Raw genomic sequence first — 9,396 nt, 5'->3', positions numbered from 1 at the left:
TCTCTTTATCGGCCTGCTACAACTGGGTGCTTCGTAAAGAGCTGTGGCAAAAGTTAAAATAGTTAGGTTAATGACAAGGTAACTGCCATTTCCCCACAGGGGTTTTGTTGTTGTTTTGACTTGTTCTCAGTTCTCAAAGTTGCACAGAGAGTGTGGGATATAGTTTAAGCTGGAAAGGTAATAAAAGAAGGTGAAATCAATCCTCATAAGAAGCTACGAGACAGGTAAAGAACTGGGTGGACTGAAGAGCCCCATCTGCACACACATAACCTTTTGGTGCAGGCCTAGACCTGAGGTCAGTGGAGAGGCCGGCACGGAAGGAAAGAACCAGAAAAATGCAGAGAAGCTCACAGACAGTGCCCTTGACTTCCATTCCAGCCACTGCTGGATGATTCAAAGCAAAACTCAAATCACAGGGAAGAAGCAGAGAGCAAAAGGCAAGACTAGAAGAACAGTCAGCAGGGCTATAACACATTGCAAAGAAGAGGGAAAACAGTCAGAGTCTGGCTCAAGTTCCTACTTGCTCTGTCCTCAAGTAGCAAGCAGCAGAAAGCCTGCCCTTGCTGCAGGCCATGCTCTTCTTCCTATCCTGCCCAGCTAGGAGAACTAAACAACTGTGTGGGGAGACAGAAGCCCCCCCAGTCCATACCACCCCGAAAACCTTCACAAATGTCCCTTAAGAATCTTCCCTTTTCTTACTCTGAGACTCCATCTTAAATCTGCCAGAAGGCTAAGATCAAAACACAAGTGACAGCTCATGCTGGAGGGGATGTGAAATAAGGGAAAAACCCCTCCATTGCTGGTGGGAGTGCCAACTTGTGCAACTACTCTGGAAGTCAGCGTGTTCCTCAGAAAACTGGGTATCAACCCATCAAAGGCCCAGCTATACCACTCTTGAGCACATATCCAAAGGATGCTCAATTATACCACAAAGACACTTGCTTAGCTATGTTCACAGCAGCTGTATTTAAGCAAAAGGCTTCCATGTGCAGAATTATTGCTGACTTTGACTTACTGAGAAGGAAGCTTGAACTCCACAAGCCAGTCCCCAAGGCCAGTTCCAGGCCACGTTGTCGAGCTTGTCTCCCCTTCTCCTTGCTGACCTCAGCCTAGCCCACCACACCACACTGCCCAACAGTTCTTGGGCAGATGCCACTCTCCTAGTATATACTTATCAACCTTTGTCTGCCCAGACATGAAGCCATGTCTGCATCCAACTGACCAGTCTCCAGTCCCAGCATGCCCCACTAACTCCAGGCTTCAGGGTTTCTCCTCTCCTGTTCTGCTGAGGCCATGGCCCCCTGCTGTGTCCTAGCATTCAGTCTAGCCTTCAGCAATGGCTCTTCCACTGACAGCAGATCCAGCTCATTGTTCCCATTGTCTGTTTAAGTCTCACTCTATCTAGTTGTAGATACTGCCTCCCACAATGCAATCCCCCTTCCACCTGTTTTAATTCTTTCTTAGTGTTTACTTTTCTAAAAAGTTACTAAGGTGATGCCAGTCCCTCACTCCTCCCAGCAGGTGAGCTGGGAGGCCAGGTGTGTAGGGATTTCTATTTTCTTTTTTGCCACCGTGCCTCCAATGCTTAGCACAGTGTCCAGTCTATCAGAAGAGTTCAGTAAATTCTGTTGAACGAATGGGCCCAAACTGCAACTTTGAAGTCACACTGCTAGGGTGAACATAAAAATCGCCTTTTCATATATATCCTGCCAAAGTTAGCTCCCTGCACTACCTCAGCCTTCTCTTTCTGCCTCTGAGTAGCTGACTTTTACATATACAAATGCAGTCATTGGCAACAGAGGTAACAGGATCATAGAAATCTATGGAATCCATCTCAAAAGACGTTCAGACTCAGGGAGGTTAGCTCAAGGTCTTACTCTTTCCACTAATCCCAGTAGCTCTCGAAAATCTCAAAATAAACATCAAAAACTAAGTACATTAAACACTTAGTACAGGGGGTATTGGCGCGCGCGCGCACACACACACACACACACACACACACACACACACACCACAGAGGTGGCGTGAGGGAGAGAGGGAGAGAGGAAGGGGGAGAGAGATGACAGTGGCTGTCCTTTTCTCTCAGCAGGCACTTCACAGACCACTTGTTCTCCGCCTTTTGTTGTATTTGAAGCAGTCCTTTGGAGAGTTACGCCACCTCATCGCAAACTCCTCCCTTCCTTCCTGGACTGGTTGGAAGGCCTTAGTGAGATGAAGAAAATCAAGAAAGTGTTCTGCCTCACAGCCTATCTCCATCTTTATAATCATGATACTATGTGAAAATCATATCACTAACACAACTCACTGAAAAGTATGAGATGTGTGATTTTCTATGATTTTTGTGAACTAATTTTATTGGCTGGCGTTCCTGGAATTTGAAGGAGCAAATGCAGTTGCTGACCTTGATCGCTAGGTGGCTCTCAGAGTGCATGACCTGGTTTTGGGGATGGGGGAACTCTCGGGCTCAGGGATGGATTTAGAAAGGTTGACATTAGTTTCTGAATAGTGATTGCTATTGTCCGTATGCAAAAATGTATATGCATCAGTGTGTCTATAGAATAGTCACTTGAAAAATGTATGGAATATAAAATATGTGGTATTGTAGTAGTAACTTTGCAATAGTACTTAGAATATATATACATATATATTGCATATGTAATAGTATGTAAGATGTCTATATAATACATAGTATATATAACAGTAACTAATGAAGTTAGAAGAGATTTGTGGTGATTTGAATAAAATGTCCCCCATAAGTCTCGGGCATCTGAATACTTGGTCCTCTGCCAGTGGCTGTTTCCGAGGATTAGGAGGTGCAGCATTGCTGGAGAAAGGCTTTGGAGTTTCAACGGATTCACACAATTTCTGGTTTCCTTTCTCTCTTTTCTGTATGCTGTCCAAGACGTGAGCCCTCAGTTGCTGCCTCAGCTGCCTGTTCCCTGCTATCTGAGGTCTGCCATCAGACTCCAAGCCTCTGGAAACAGAAGCCCAAAATAAATTCTTCCTCCCACAAGTTGCCTTAGCCATATCACAGCAGAAGAAAGACACTAAGCTGATCTTAAGTTACCTGTTAGAATTCTTAGGTGAAAACTTCTTCAGTTCAAAATTGAAAGAAAATCAATCTGTGCTCAAATGAGAGCTCTCATACTACCAAGTCCTTTTGTGAGGTGTGGGGGAGTGTTTTTGAGACAGGGTTTCTCTATGTAGTCCTAGCTGTCCTGAAACTCACGCTGTAGACCAGGTTGACCACCTGCCTCTCCTTCTCAATTGCTGGGAGTACTTCTTTGACAAGACAAAACAATAAGATTTTAGGGGCTGGAGAAATGGCTCAGCGGTTAAGAGCACTGACTGCTCTTCCAGAGGACCCGGGTTCAATTCCCAGCACCCACATGGCAGCTCACAACTGTCTGAAAATCCAGTTCCAAGGGATCTGACACCCTCACACCAATGCACATAAAATAAAGATAAATAAATCATAAAAAAATTTAAAAAAAAACAATAAGATTTTAAAACCAAAGGAGCCCTTATCTTTTAAAATAAGCGTGGCTTCTGCCAACCTTCTTCCTGGCTCTCTGTAGAAGTGAATTCCCTAGAGATGCGGGTGTAGACTGGCAAACACATTCTAGCAGTGAACTGTAGAAGCCTGGAACACATAGTTGGCAGTTTACTTTATTCCTCTCCCCGCCCATGCTTGCTAAACTAAAAATCAACCTTAAACCACGACCAGTTTGCTGTTTTCTTTTCCCCTCCCAAGATCTAACCAGTAAACTCTTGACAATGACCGAGATCTCAGCGTGTTCCCGGGGGATTGCGTTTGGCACTTGCCTCAGCCTGCCCTTATTAAATTTTTGGCATGCCTCAGTTCACTAAGACATGTGCGCTCTTCCTTTTCCTCCCACCCATCTACCTGCCTGGGTGTTAATAACACCACATGGTAATTCCTCGGCTTGGCATCGCTGTCTTCTCAGGCAGCCATGCAAACAAAGCAGGGAAGGCAGGGCAGGCAGGATTTCTCACAAGACACACAAACATGACCATGAGGAATCGCAGGCTCCTCCACACGACTGACTTGTATTCCTTTTACACACCGCTGCTGCAGAAATGAATTGAAATATTAAAATGGTTGTGAATCGATGTTTGTGTGTGTGTATGTATGTGTCTGTGTGTGTGTTTTAATGTTTTTTTTACATTGCTATGAAATCTGATAAGAATGGAGACAAGAAGGTATTTAGGTAAATACACACTAGGATGTAATGCATAACTCCAAGCTAATTCCCACACTACCTACCCTTTCGTCTTCCATCAGCCTCCAAATCATCTCATGCCTCTTGTGTGGCTTCTTCTATCCATTTTTAAACTCAGGGCTCTTGTGTGGCTTCTTCTAACAATTTTTTTCAAGCTGAGATTTCTCTTCCACGTAACCCAAACAAGACAAACAACACTGGCTCACGGATTCTCCACTCCTTTTTTGGCCCTAGGAAGAAACAGAATGCTTTAGAGAACTTTAATTCCGCAGCAGTATAGAGTATGTAAACACAGAGAGAAACACAGTGCATCCTGGACATAAATACAAAGGGCCTGCATCTCTAAGTCACATAGCGATTGCTGGACCTTCATTGCTGCGTTTCACCACGTTTGCTTTGCTTTATCTACGACCAACATCATGGCCACCTTTCTTAGGTTTTTTTTTTCTTTCTGTTTTAGTAACAAGATATCTGAGATTGAGTGGATTTATGGGGAAAAGAAGTTGGTTTAGGTTCTGAAGCTGGGGAAGTCACAAGGATAAAGTGAACATCTTACCAAGAGGCATCGGGTGAGAATCTTTTCATTGCATCACAACATGAGAAGACACAACCAGGGTGACAGCTCGAGCTTCCTCCTTGTGGAAAGCCACTACAGGCTTCATAAGGGGACCCACTCTCATGATGGCATCTGATCCCAGTTGCCTCCCAAAAGCCTCACCTATAAGTACCGTTGCAAATGAATTTGGGGGTTAAATTCCCCACACATGAAGCTTAGTTGGGAGGGGGGACACTTTCAAACCATAACATTGCCATTCCCCTCATTTTGTACACGGAGAAGCGGAGGCAGGTGGTTTGCAGAGTATCAAACAGCTATCAAGGAAGAGTATTAAAGCCTCCCAGTAGATCTCAGAGGAACTTCAGACTGCCACTGTCTCGGAACAGACAGAACATTTGGAGCGAAGAGTCTGGCTAGAGACTGCCTAGGTAGATATTAATCAATTGGTGACTGCTGAGGTTAGTAAAACCTTAATGGAAGTACCTTGCATAGGATTAAACCTGTTTAGAAGGCACACGGACTTAGCAGGATAAACCATGGGAGTCACCCATTGCAGCAATTCAAGGGTAGAACATTTAGCCGTAGATCAAGAGGCCTTAAAACTAAGGTGTTCTTCATGCGATGAATGAGCATGAATCCCACACTTGGAGAACAAATCATCACACAGCCCTGTGAGTAAACTTCACATCTCTAATGTGAACCAAAGGTCTCAAATGCCAAAGAATACATTCCAGATGACTCCATTTTATGAAATTCAAAAATAGAAAATTCTATTTGATAGTACATTACATTATGATACATGTTAGTTTGTGTGCATGGAGGTGGGAAGAGGGAGGCCAAAATGAGGTGATCTGACATTTCGTGAGTTGGGGGCACTAGCCAAAGGGTCCTACAGCACTGAATTCAACCCTGGTTCTACAGCTGAGAGACTTTAACAAGTGACTTCCACTGTCTGTGCCTTGGATTTTTCCATCTATAAAATGGACTAATAACACACTGCTCAAAGGGTTGGTGTGAGAAGAGACATAATATATGTAAAGTGCCCAGCAGCATGCGTAGGTGCTGTCATAAATGGTAACTATTATTATCCCCGCCCCTGTGCCTGATAGTAAACCAGGATCAGAGGGGAGATAGGTGAGCACACAGCTGAGAAGGGAAGGGAAGGACCAAACCAGGCTATGATCAAAGATGTGCAGAATCCACCCCAACGCTGCACAGCTAGGAGCTAGATTTCCCTCCCACGGCCCACACACTCTCCTAAATCTTGCTTCTGCTAGTGTGGGCTGGCCTCATGGAACTAGCAAAGTTTTTCTGGTCCCATCCACATGGGTCGTTGTTAGGAGACCCGACACTGATCTGATACGTTTATTTGTACTAATGGTCTCAGCGTGGTTACTCGCAGCCCTGTGGGCCACCCTTCTAGGGATCTAAGTTGCTTTTTAACCAGAGCTTTATGGATATAGGAAGCCTTGACCTTGCTGGGGGTAATTTCACCTTATCCCAGGTCAGAGAGGAACCTGTCAGGGAGAGAAGTTGGGGACAACATGAACAAAGCAGTGTGAAGTTCAAGGCTACAGGAGCAAGTGAGAGTCCAGGGGAAGCCCCAGCTACAAAGACCGCAGCTCTCTTTCCTGACTGCTGGGTAAGGATGAAGCAGACACACGTTCTTTCTATCTAGGGAGTAACAGTCCATGTGGGAGGCCTCCAGATCAGAGGTCTAGGCCCCTGGGGTGTCAGAGCAGAGGGAGAGGTCTTAGTTTTCACTTTGAATTGTTAAGTGGTGTCTTAGGACATCCACTCAGTGGGTGATGCTTAGCAACACGTGCCAGCAGTTGACACGCGTGTGACAGGGAGGGACACCCTGCACCATCCTGCTAAAGTGGGAAAACTCGGCTCCAGAGACTCGTGAAATTCTGGAGAAGGCCCTGCTTATCTATGCTGACTTGTGCCTAGGGCCAGAAGTGGGACTGTTCAGAGAGACACGCGTGGAGCTCTTTCTAAGTGGTGGGAACAGTTTATGTCTGTGTTGAGGTGGCCGTAATGAGGGCCTATGTTTTTGTCAGAGCCCATTGAACTGTACACGCAGAACAGGTGCAGCTTATTTTTATGTGATGCCTTGAAAAAAGGATGAGCTCCAGAGTAAGGTGAGGAGCCTGTGGGAAAATGTCACAAGTCCCAGACTCCTCCGTTCTTCTAGCAAATTAGCAATTGCTCAGAATGTAGCAGATAAGGAAGGACTTTCTCCCATCTGACTGCCACTCCTGATCTGTGAGATGGACATGATTAATCCCATTTTAAGGCAAGGAAACCAACGGTACTGGCGCAAGTTTTCTAACTCAGAGACCTAATGGCCTCAGAAATGATGCTGCCTCAACAAAACTAAAGCCAAGAGAGCGTAAATGTCTTGACGCAGTCACACTGCTAGCTAAAGACAGATTCCAAAACTGAAAATACCTCTTGTCCAAACCAACATCAGAAAGAAAAGCCACATTGAGATCACCTTGAATGAAGGTAGAAGACTCAGGTCCCGTATACAAGGAGCTTGGGAAAAAGGGGGTTTATTTCAGCTTACAGTTTATAGTCCATTGTGAAGGGATGTTGTCAGCCAGGAACATGGGGCAAGAACTGAAGCAGAGGCCATGCAGGAATATTGCTTCCTGGCTTGCATCCCAAGGTTTTCTTGGTTTGCTTTCCTCTACACCCAGGACCACCTGCCCAGAGATGGCACCGCCCACACTGGCCTGGTCTCTCCCACATCAACCATTGATCAAAGCCATACCTCCACAGGCTTGCCCACAGGCCAATCTGATGGAGACAATTCTTCAACCGCGTTTTCCTGTTCCCAGATAGTTACAGCTTGGGTCAAGCTGACAAAACAACAAAGCAAAACAAAAACAAATAGCACATCAGGAAAGAAAATTCACCCTCAAACGAAAGCAGGATTCCTTTCCAGAGCGCAACACTCCACATTTCACGGCATGACACAGCTCCCTCATCCCCTGAAGTCCCAGGGGTCCTCTAACTTTAACGAAGTCCATGAAACAGCACACACATTACCTCACCAGGGTCTGGCTTATTTCCTAGCAGTGATTGCCCAGCGCTACTCCTTCCCCCCTTCTGTTGGCTTGCCATCCTTCATCCATTCCTCCCTGCTGAAATCACAAGGCTCTGCTGGGAGAGAGCAGGCGTGAGCCTCCTTGTTCCCCAGTGCTGAGCATCAGGAAAGAGATCACTGGTACAAGGTAGAGGGTGTCATCTGTCCCTCACCCCCTGCCCACAATTTAAAAGTGTGTGTGTCTGTGTCTATGTGTGTGTGGAGGAGTAGAGGGAGAGGCACAAGAAAAGTATAAAATGGCAGGGAGCTAGGGAGAGAATTCTGAGAGGAACCACAAAAATTAGTTGGTAGTGGATAACTTGGGTCACTTTGCAGGGTGGGGGAAAGAAGTTCCATTCCACACTTAGTTTCGTTCTGTTGAACATGATTTTTCTAATGACTATTATAGATTGTTTATTTACTGATGTCAATTAAGAATAGGGTAGGCCAAGAAATGTATTTATTGATGTCAATTAGGAATAGGGTAGGCCAAGAAATTAGGGACAGCATTCAACTAGCAATACTTATATTTTTAAAAGTGGGAAATAATGAGAAGCATTAGTTCTAAAAGTCAAATAGGTATCTATAATCTATCTTCTGTACAATAACCAAAATATATAACAACTTAAATGACAGAAAAAATATGTGTGAGTCATGTTAATGGGATGAAGCCAGGAAGGAATGAAAAAGAGGTACCCAGGGAGAGGGGCATTTAGTGGCTGCATGGCTCACACTGTCAGCCTGTTCTCAACCTCTGTGAGGTTCCGTTCTGCTTTCCTTTCAATTCAGCCCCCCCTACCCCATCCCTCTTCAGACAAGTAGTTTGTTCAGCATAAGGACTGTGCTACTGTCCCTGAGTTTAAAGCACATACAAAGCTAAGGCGGACAGACATCAATTAAGTAGGATAGGAGGCAGTCACCCCACCCCCCGAAAAAAAAAAAGCCCAGAACTGCTACCATTAAGATAAGCATTAAGGTAAGCAGCAAGCTCCTTTCTTCTCCAAAACTATATTGGAATGCTCCCCATGTCCTCCAGTCTCCTCTATGAGTGCATGGTAAGGTTCAAACTCCTCTGCGTGTTTACCAAGACCTTCCTGGCTCTGCTCTGCACCTGTCTTTCTGCCCTGGCTCCCAAGACAAATGCTGTACCCCAGCAGTCAAACTGGTCCATGCGCCACTCCCTGAGCACACCTTGAGGCGCCCTGCCTGCAAGCCTTTCTCAATCTCTGCCACCTAACATCCTGGTCACGCCAGCTTCCCTCTGAAGACTCCTCCAAGACTTTGCTTTGCTAAGTATTGTACCAATTTGCATGGTCGTCATCTAAGCCGAAAAGAATGAAGGAGTGTTTCCTTCTCCTAGCTTTCCCACGACAAGTCTAGAATCTGCCAGAAGGAAAAATAAATAAATACAGAGATCTCTTTCAAGTCAAGCCGAATTAAAAGGATGAATCAAGACTTGGGTGGGTTTAGGATATTTAGACTTAAGAATGTCTAGTCAGTTC

The sequence above is a fragment of the Microtus oregoni genome, unplaced genomic scaffold (genome assembly GCF_018167655.1).
Source record: "Microtus oregoni isolate MIOR12 unplaced genomic scaffold, Mior012 000046F_ref0000063, whole genome shotgun sequence".
NCBI classification, from domain to species: domain Eukaryota; kingdom Metazoa; phylum Chordata; class Mammalia; order Rodentia; family Cricetidae; genus Microtus; species Microtus oregoni.
The sequence above is the reverse complement of the archived record's forward strand: the minus strand, read 5'-3'. Positions refer to the sequence as shown.